Here is a 9,495-nt window from a genome sequence, read left to right on the forward strand (position 1 = left end):
TCATGTCCATAACTCAGCAGCCCCAATCCTTCATCATATTCTCTTCCGCAGGTTAGTTTTAGGGTTTTGTTGTTATTGTTTGCAAAGTCCTATTTATACAGTAGTATTTCTTTATTTAATAGTCATTTAATTTTTCAAAAGCTGTGCTGGCATTTTTACTAGGAATATTATCATGTTTGTTAGCACATTAATTATAAAGTTTATATGTTTTGAGTGGAATTGCATACAATTAGAGTGACTTCACCCGGATACTATTTTGCCTCTATTATTTTTAGTGTATAATCTTGTAGACTTGAGTTCACTTCTTTTTAAAGAAATACATTTGTTGCATTAAGGCAAAACAACTGTACATCAATTTTTTAATTGAAGGAGAAGATAGCAACAAAAACAATAACGAAAAACCATAAGGAGGTCTAGACTCCAGATTGCGTTTAGAATGATTACCTACATTTGAAAGTGAATATTCGGATATGAACGGTTCCAAATTATATGCTTTGTTTATGTTATTGGTTTTGATAAGCCAATTCGATATGATAGTAATTTCCCAATAATCTCACTGGTCATATACAAGTCCTGGGATGCCAGAAATGACAGTGAAGTTGGTTATTCATGGTCTTCCAAAATCCTGGACCAAAGACAAATGAAAGCATAGATGTTGGCTGAATACTTAGGCCAAAGACAAAGTTCTATGTCTCTATTAGAAAGAAATAAATGCACACTGACCTACATAAATTTATACATAAAATTTAAGTATATATAAGTGTGCATATACATATATACATATATATATAATTTAAGTATATTTGTATACATACATCTTTTCTTTTCTTTTCTTTTCTTTTTTTTTTTTGAGATTTTGGTACATGTTCTTTTTAGGTCCTAAAAAGCCTAAAGAATGGCCGGGCACAGTGGCTCACTCCTGTAATCCCTGCACTTTAGGGGGACAAAGTGGGTGGATCACAAGGTCAGATCAGCCTGACCAACATGGTGAAACCCCGTCTCTACTAAAATTACAAAAATTAGCTGGGTGTGGTGGCAGGTGCCTGTAATCCCAGCTACTCAGGAGGCTGAGGCAGGAGAATCACTTGAACCGGGAGGCGGAGGTTGTGGGGAGCCTCGATCACACCATTGTACTCCAGCCTGGGTGACAGAGTCAGACTCTGTCTCAAAAAAAAAAAGCCTGAAAAATATAACACATTTCTCCCCCATTTAGGGGGCCTCCTCTTTGGCCAAATATAATGCTGTTTGTTAGAATACATGTAGAAAAAGCATCCTGTTCATTCTCAGGAGTTTGAGTGCTTGTATCTCAGATCAAAGAAAGTTTGCTAAGAAGTGGTATTAATATTTTGGGAGAAGTTGTTTCCTAGGTGTATGTTTGTAGGGAGGAAGCATAAAGATCAATTCATATGTACCCAACTCAGTTTAGTGCCCGTAAGGTATTTGTCTTTTGAAGAAAACTACAATATTAATATCCCTTAAAATGTATGTGCATTAATTTCAGTTGCATACTTTTAACTTCCTGCCATCAAATTTATGGCTTCGCACTACCAGTATAACTCAGGAATGCTGCCCAGTGACAAACAGCAGAGGCTAAGATGTATTCAGAGTTTGATGCAAAATGTTCTCTGGGTCAGTATCCACCATTCCAGGTGCCATCTACAGATCAAGTTCCTGGAGATTGTGCTTTGAGACATTCTATTGGTTAGAAGGGCAGAATATGGGTTCAAAGCTCAGCTACGTCACCTCTCTGCCGCGTGAACTTGGTAAATTACTTAATATCTTCGTCTCAATTTTCTCTTTTTTGAAGTATGGTAAAATGATTCCAATTATATTGGGTTGCTGAGAGGATTAAATGAAATAAATGTAAAGTAATTAGCATAATGCCTGGCACATTATAAATGCTTGATGCATGCTAGCCTTCATGATGATGAGGTTTTCTGAGTGTTTTTTCCAAGTCATAATTAAAATCATGACTGTGAAATAGCTAGCATTGCAAAGAGGCTCTCAGCTGAAAAGGCATAGAATGCTGTCACCACTGGAGTCAGAATCAAGGTGATCAGTCACATTGAAAAGGCAAACGGATCACCAGCACTGATCAACTACATGGAAGCAGAGCATCTGACCCTATGGAAAAGAGGATGTTACATTATGACTGAACAAAAATTCCTGTCAAAGAGAACATGGGAACTAATGCAACTAATGGCCTAGGCTAATACCTAGTATGCAATTGGATATGCCAGTGACATTTGGTCTATCTCATGATCAAGCATTTTAATATATTCTTTTTTCATAACCTATATATTTCCTGTATGCATTCATGTGATATACGTTAAAAAGACATAATGTCTATGACCACATGTTGAGAACTCATGGAGGGCATGGTAAGAGTACAGGCTCTGGCTGCACATTGTCCAGCTCTTCCATGAACCAGATGTCTAATTCTGCCAAATTGCTAAAGACTCTGAGTCTTGGTTTTCTTATCTGGACAATGGAGGCAAAAATGATTCCTACTGCATAGATTTATTATGATGGCTATACAGTTTAATTGACGTCAAATATATGGTGCCATGGGCATAATTAGTCAATAAATAATACCTATTAATAGTTGTAAATTATCGTTATTTTTAAGCATTTAAAAATGATCTACCATTTTACAGAGACTTAAACATCCCCTATATCCAGAGTTCCTGCCATGCATGTTATGTCATATGTCTGAAAATGAATGGAAATGACAGTTCAGAAGGAGGCATGGAGCAGGTTTCTATTTCCATTTAGTTAGAGAAAGCTCACTGGGGAAGAATCTTCACAGCTCTTAAGGAGAGAAGATATATAATATGGTGGTCTTGATGGAAACAAGAGAGAAAGACAAGAATTCACAAAGGTGAGAAGGTAGATAATGAAGGAAATGAAAGGTAAGGAGGATTACTTTTGAAGAAAAAAGGATGGATAGTTGGGGTAGAAAAATAATAAGATACTTAATTGTGGGCTATTGCAAGAATGGCATTAAAATTGTATTAGTTATGGTAATGCTGGCTGCTATAATACACAAATGCTGAAATATCAGTGGCTCAACACAACAGTATTTTCTAATTCTGTCAGAGCCCAGTAGAGCAGTTCCTGGTTAGGTAACTCTCTTCCTACATTGCATTTCAGAATCTCCTGCCATCTTGTAGATCCACCATCTTCCACATGTAGATCCCATAAGTCACTCTTTGAGGACTTCCATTCCAACCAACTGGAAGAGGACATCACATGGAATACTGCAGGCGGGAGGTTTTTTTTTATAGTCCAGGCCTGGCAGTGCCACTTATCATTTTAACCCGCATTCCACTAGTCAGAATCTATGACCTTACAACATCTAATTGTGTGCCCAAGAGGAAAAGACATAAGTTTTGAAATAGATCCTAGCCTCTGCCCCAGAGACTTTTGAATAAAGTTACTATATTGCCTTTTAAAATAGGGACCACAACACAAATTTGTAATCTAACTAGGAACAAGAGAAAACTGAATTGTATCTGGAGATTCAGGGACGATTGAACTCAATATATCTCATTACTACAGAATAAATATCTATGAATTAATTTTTATGCAAATCAAAATTCAATTTCTTTGGAAAGCTCTTTCATGATTACAAGAACAAAAACTAGAAGTTAATTCTTAATCTGGATGAGGCACTGTGCTAAGAGCTTTACACATTCATCTAATTTACTTACCGTTACTATACCTTAATGAAGTAGGAGTTATTACTTCTATTTTATATACTGAATTTCTATTTTGTACTGAATCCCAAGAAAGACAACATCCAAGAAATGTGCTGACTTGTCCAAGATCATAGAGACAGTAAGAGGTGGAATAGAGGCCGGGCACAGTGGCTCATGCCTGTAATCCCAGCACTTTGGGAGGCTGAGGCAAGCAGATCACCAGGTCAGGAGATCGAGACCATCCTGGCCAACATGGTGAAACCCCATCTCTACTAAAAATACAAAAAAATTAGGCAGGTGTGGCAGCACGCTCCTGTATTCCCAGCTACTCGGGAGACTAAGGCAGGAGAATTGCTTGAACTCAGGAGGCAGAGGCTGCAGTGAGCCGAGATGGGGCTACTGCACTCTAGCCTGGCAACTGAGTGAGACTTTATCTCAAAAAAAAAAAAAAAAAAAAAAAAAGTGGAATAGAAATGCAAACGCAGGTTTGGTTCCCAAAGCCATCAGACTCTACTGCTTCTTGTAACTTCTAATCATTCCTCTATTCAGAAATCCTTGTGTATACCCATCTGATGCTCCTATATGTCTCTGCAAATTTTGGTATGTTTGTTGATTTCTAAGCTGTATTGGTCAATTATTACTGTGTAACAAACACTTAAAGTACCGAGCTTTAAAGCAAGAATGACTTGTTATTTCTCAAGATTCTGCAGTTCACTGGATGGTTTTTCTCTTTCACTTGGGATTGGCTGGAGTCACATATGAAGCTACATCCAACTGGTGGCTGGCTGGGCTGGCTGGAGGGTCCAAGAAAGTCCCTCTCACATGCCTGAGGCCCTTGTGTTATCGACTGTGATACCCAAATTCTCCTTCATGTGGAGTCTCTCCTCATAGCTTTTCCTCTTCCAGAACCTCTCCACATGCACTATTTTAATAGAATAGTCTGGAATTCCTTACAGCATGGAGGCTGTCTTCCAACAGCAAGAAAATAGAGGCTCCCAGTCCTCTTTAGGGCAAGGCCCAGAACTGGCTCAGCATCACTTCTGCCACATTCTATTGGTCAACAGGGTCATGAGGCTAACTCAGATTAAAAGAGTGGGGAAGAGGCTTCACTGCTCAGTGGAAGAAGCAGCAAAGAATTTATGGCCATCCTTTAATCCACCACATGCCATTCTTTGTAGGAACATCTGACACTGTCATCCAACTAAACTCCTGAAGGGAACATCTGGATCTTCTTGATGTTTCAATTGGTTCTTAACGGCTAGAAATATGCTCTTCTGCACACAATGGGTCTAAAAAATTTTGATAAATTAAAAGTAGAAAAACCATAATCGATTAAATTTCAGTGGGAGAAAAAGCAGCTAGAACACTCACAACAGAACAGAGACCCTCAGGACATCTTAGGCTTTTCACCTGTGGAATTTGTTAAATAAATCCTTCCCATCATTTTCTTTCCAGAGAAACTGTGGAAATGCACCTACATCCCTTTATGGGTTCTCTGCTTCTGTGCACACCTACTCTTAGATGCTCACTGATCACCTACTTGTCTGAGCTGAAATATGGAGCCTGTCTACTGATTTGCATGTGAAAGTCACAAAAAATGGTACATTTGGAATTTGGGGCAAATGATAATTTCACATTGCACAATGAACTAACGATGCCATGAAAAGATTCTGCTAAAATGATGTCCTTTTTTGTTGACTGTCTATTAGAAGAAAACAAAACTGATTAGGGCACACATAAAAAAAATGTTGGCTCTCACATGATCTATTTTCAAGCACAGATGGCTAAAAGGGCTCACTCTAGGCATGATACTCTTGACTACAGAGTATGACATCAGCCCTTAATTGTTCACTACTTTATAAGGGATTTTTTTCTAGGTAAGGCATACACACACACGTACAAGCCAATAAATAAATAATAAAAGATGATAAAGTTGTACAAGTATAAAACTATGAGGCTGAATAGGAATCAGCAATTGGGTAATCTTTTCAGTAAAACACAGGGATGTCCCTTGTGAAAGCGAAACAGCTTGGTTAAATTTACCTTATCTTTCTTTGCACTAGACATCCAAAACCATGCATTCACATATGGTTTGCTGTACTAGGAGTAACACCTTTTTTTTCCATTCAAGCCTCCTTCTTTGCCAAGATCCCTGTAAGCAGATAATGACAAACATTTATGAGGGTTAGATCCAAAAGCAAAGGCCTGTGGGCATATTGTTGGAAAGATAAAAACTGCTCTTTTGGGACTTCTCTATTTCTTTATTACCTGAGAAAAGATGGAGTAGTAATTGACATGTGGTTCTTGACAGATGTTGACAAGGGGAAAGCATGTAACTAAGCCCCTCAGAGTTTTTGCAAAGGATTATGATGCTTGTCTCCATGTTTCATAACCTCAAGAGTACAATCAAATATCCTCCTTTACTCCAAGTGCCAAACAGACATCCACGCAGATGCTATAGGACTGTATCAGCATCTGGCCAAAGAATATAATTCTCTTGTCTCACATAAAAGGCATATACAATAGAGACTACTGAATGTGGAGCGAGTGCTTTGATATATTCTATTGTTAATCTCTCTTGAAATAGAGTGATTGTTGTGGAGAAGTAATTCACCCCAAATTTTCCTTTTTAACACTCAGAGCTTGTATCATGGCATGCACCATAAAATTAAACAATTTATTGTTTTGCTCCAAAACTGTATCCATATTTTATTTGATAAAATGGTAGGATGATAGGAATATTAACAAATATGCTATTAGAATAGTACTGGATGAGAATAAGAATTAGATTTAGACAGGAAACATTTCCTCCATATTTGCCAAACATCCAGATGAAAAGTTGAAAAACTGTCAGTCATGCAGATGTTCTAAGTATCCAGATGTTATGTAAAGAAGATATTTGGCAACAAATAAAACTTTATTTATTCATCCATATGTTTCATTCTACTTTCATTTTGTAGAAAACTGTAGACTACTGGAAATTACAAGCATATTTTAGTTTATAAAACCAAAAATCAAGCAAAATATAATAATACTATTTTTACATTTCTTTTCAGCATGTCTGCAGTAGTAAACTAAGAATTCCTAGGGCTTTAATGAAAGAAGAATTGTTTATAATTTTAAAAAATCACACTGATCTGATTTCAGTATGCTCTGTATTTCTTTCTCACTTTATATTACTCCATGTTTTAATAATATGCCTAAATAATGATTTGAGATTTTCATTTGCTTTAACCCTTATATTTTCAAGTTTACCTCTCTTTTCTGTATTAACTCCAGCAGTAGTTTCTGTGGTTCTACTAGAGAGGAGGTACATATCAGAGTGAAGGGCACAAATAGCTATAAATCACCCTAAATTTGGTTTCCAAAGTTTAAGTATCAAAGAAAAGAGTCCAGTTAATATAAGGAAAAATAAAGACATGCATTTTTTCTCGCACTTCTAAGTTTGTGGGCAGATACACTAAAATTGAATAGTGTATGAAGAGGTTATGCTATCATGATTGTATCAGTTAGCTTAGCAACAATCAAGTTCAAGTCTCTTTGTAAAAGCAAAGGGTTATTTATAACACTACCTGTCTGCTATGGATTATCTCTACTGGATATTTAAGCTGAAGGAGAACCTCTTTATTGAAACACTGACTTTCCTGTGACAACATGAGGAAAGAGCCAGGCATAGTGGCACACATCTGTAATCCCAGCTCTTCAGAAGGCTGAAGTGGGAGGGTTGCTTGAATGCAGGAGTTCAAGACCAACCTGGGCAACATAGAAAGATTCCATCTCAAAAAAAGAGGGGGAGAAAAAGAATAATGGTGGACCCCACAATGGCTCTTAAATCTTCTGTTCAGAAGTAACCTATGTCACTTCTGCTCAAAAATGATTAGACAAATCAAGTCATATGACCAATACTGATATCTTTGGGCAGTAATTACGATCTTATCATTGGGACAGGCTCTAAGGGAAAGATTTGGCAGGGAGTGGAAATATTTTTACCTCAATACAACTTGCCACAATTCTCATTGTAAGCATGCATTATGTGCTTAATTGTTCAGATTTATGGGTTACATGTGTCAAAATAGTTATTCATCTATATTTTCCCCATGGGAGAATGTAAAATATGAGAGAAAACATCACTTAAGACAGATAGAAAACAGGATGAGAAGAGTGAAGCAGTGTTGAATGTTTCCAGATAAGTATGCAGTACGGTTTTATTCGTGTTCAAAATAGAGGAAAGTGGTCTCCATCTTATCAAACCGAAAAAAGTTTGTGAAGGAAAAGTTTGTGGCTTAGGAGCCATTTCAATGGGGGAGAAAAGTAATAAATAATAACTAACATTTGAGTGCCCTCTTAAAATTTGTAACTGTAATTTTATTTAATACTTTTAGCAACCACCTGAGGGAGATAGCATTGCTTCCATTTATAAGTGAGGACACTGAGGCTCAGGTTAAATGGTTGGCCCACATTTTCAGAACAAGTTTCAGAAGGAGAACTTGAGCAATTGCTCTACTTCTGTACACTGTATGCTTTACACGCAGAAAAGGACAAGCCAGGAAAAGCATGCAGCGTGCCTCGGGAGAGGGTCCCAAATGAGGGGATAGAATGGAAGGAAATGGCCGGAGCACAGTGTTGGATTTAGTTGATGGAATTCTCCTATGTGAGAACATGAAGGAAGTGAAGCAGTCAGGTATATATGACCTCAAGTGTTTTGAAGTCCTTAATTGGTGATATGGGAAGCAATACAATGATTTACTTAAGAAATATTTGTCGAAGACCTGCAGACAGGATGATAGACAAGGAAGGCATTGCTGATACAGATTGTGGACATGGAAGAACTTAGCTAGGCCTAAAACTTAGGTTAAAATTTCTAACAATTTAATTCTATTTTCCATCCCCCACCTTCAGCTGCCTTAGACTAGCAGGATATATGCATGTGTAGTATATAAGATCAGTGGATGCAATGGTCTTGTCACGGATCCAGCCTTATAATTATTAGAATTATAATGAAAGATTGGAAAATGGGTTTTGGTTCTCTTTGGAGGATATTCCGATTCCTATCATTAGTGGAAAGAGCCAGGGTACTAGCATTGTTGAAAAAAATTGTGATTTGACCACTTCTGGCCAGAGACAACAGTGAGGAATGTTCCAATAGATTTGGTTCCTGTGTTCATTCAGGTCTTCTGTGAAGTAGTCACCAAGATGAGACTAGACCTGCAAGAGATATGTTTGGTGAAAAACTTATGAAGGATAGCAGGGAAGGAGGGGGAGAAGGTAGGGAAAGCACTCAGACTATGACGCAGGTCTCACACTTGTGAAAGAGAGGGGAAACAGAAGAGTCAGGTAGAAAGGGTCTCAGGTTCAATGGAGTTTTAAGAAAGTTTTGGCCAGGCTTGAGAAGCTGGGGAGTTCTCAAATCAAAATGGCCAGTCACAGGAATTCTGTGTCTAGTGGGAATGGGTTGGGAATACTACCCTCATTCCACTCAGTCTTTGGATGGCAGCTCCATGTGGAAGATGTGGCCTCAGAGTGAACACAGTAAGGGATGTAGAGGAGCAGGAATTGGGGCCATCAGTCAATTATGCTCCCCACAGCAGATCTGCCACAGTCCGCGCTTGCACTGCAAGCATCTACTTCTCCATTCAGGCTTCGGGGAGAATTTCTTCATGGCTCCCATCAGCCTCCCTTCATGAGAGGATCTTAGAGGGAAGTTAGTGGAACATATTATGGTCCCTGTCATTGCAGTTGGTCTCAGGGCTATAATTGGTATTCATCCCCTTCCTCTTCTATTATGAATTCTAAA

The sequence above is a fragment of the Chlorocebus sabaeus genome, chromosome 10, assembly GCF_047675955.1.
Source record: "Chlorocebus sabaeus isolate Y175 chromosome 10, mChlSab1.0.hap1, whole genome shotgun sequence".
Classification (NCBI taxonomy): domain Eukaryota; kingdom Metazoa; phylum Chordata; class Mammalia; order Primates; family Cercopithecidae; genus Chlorocebus; species Chlorocebus sabaeus.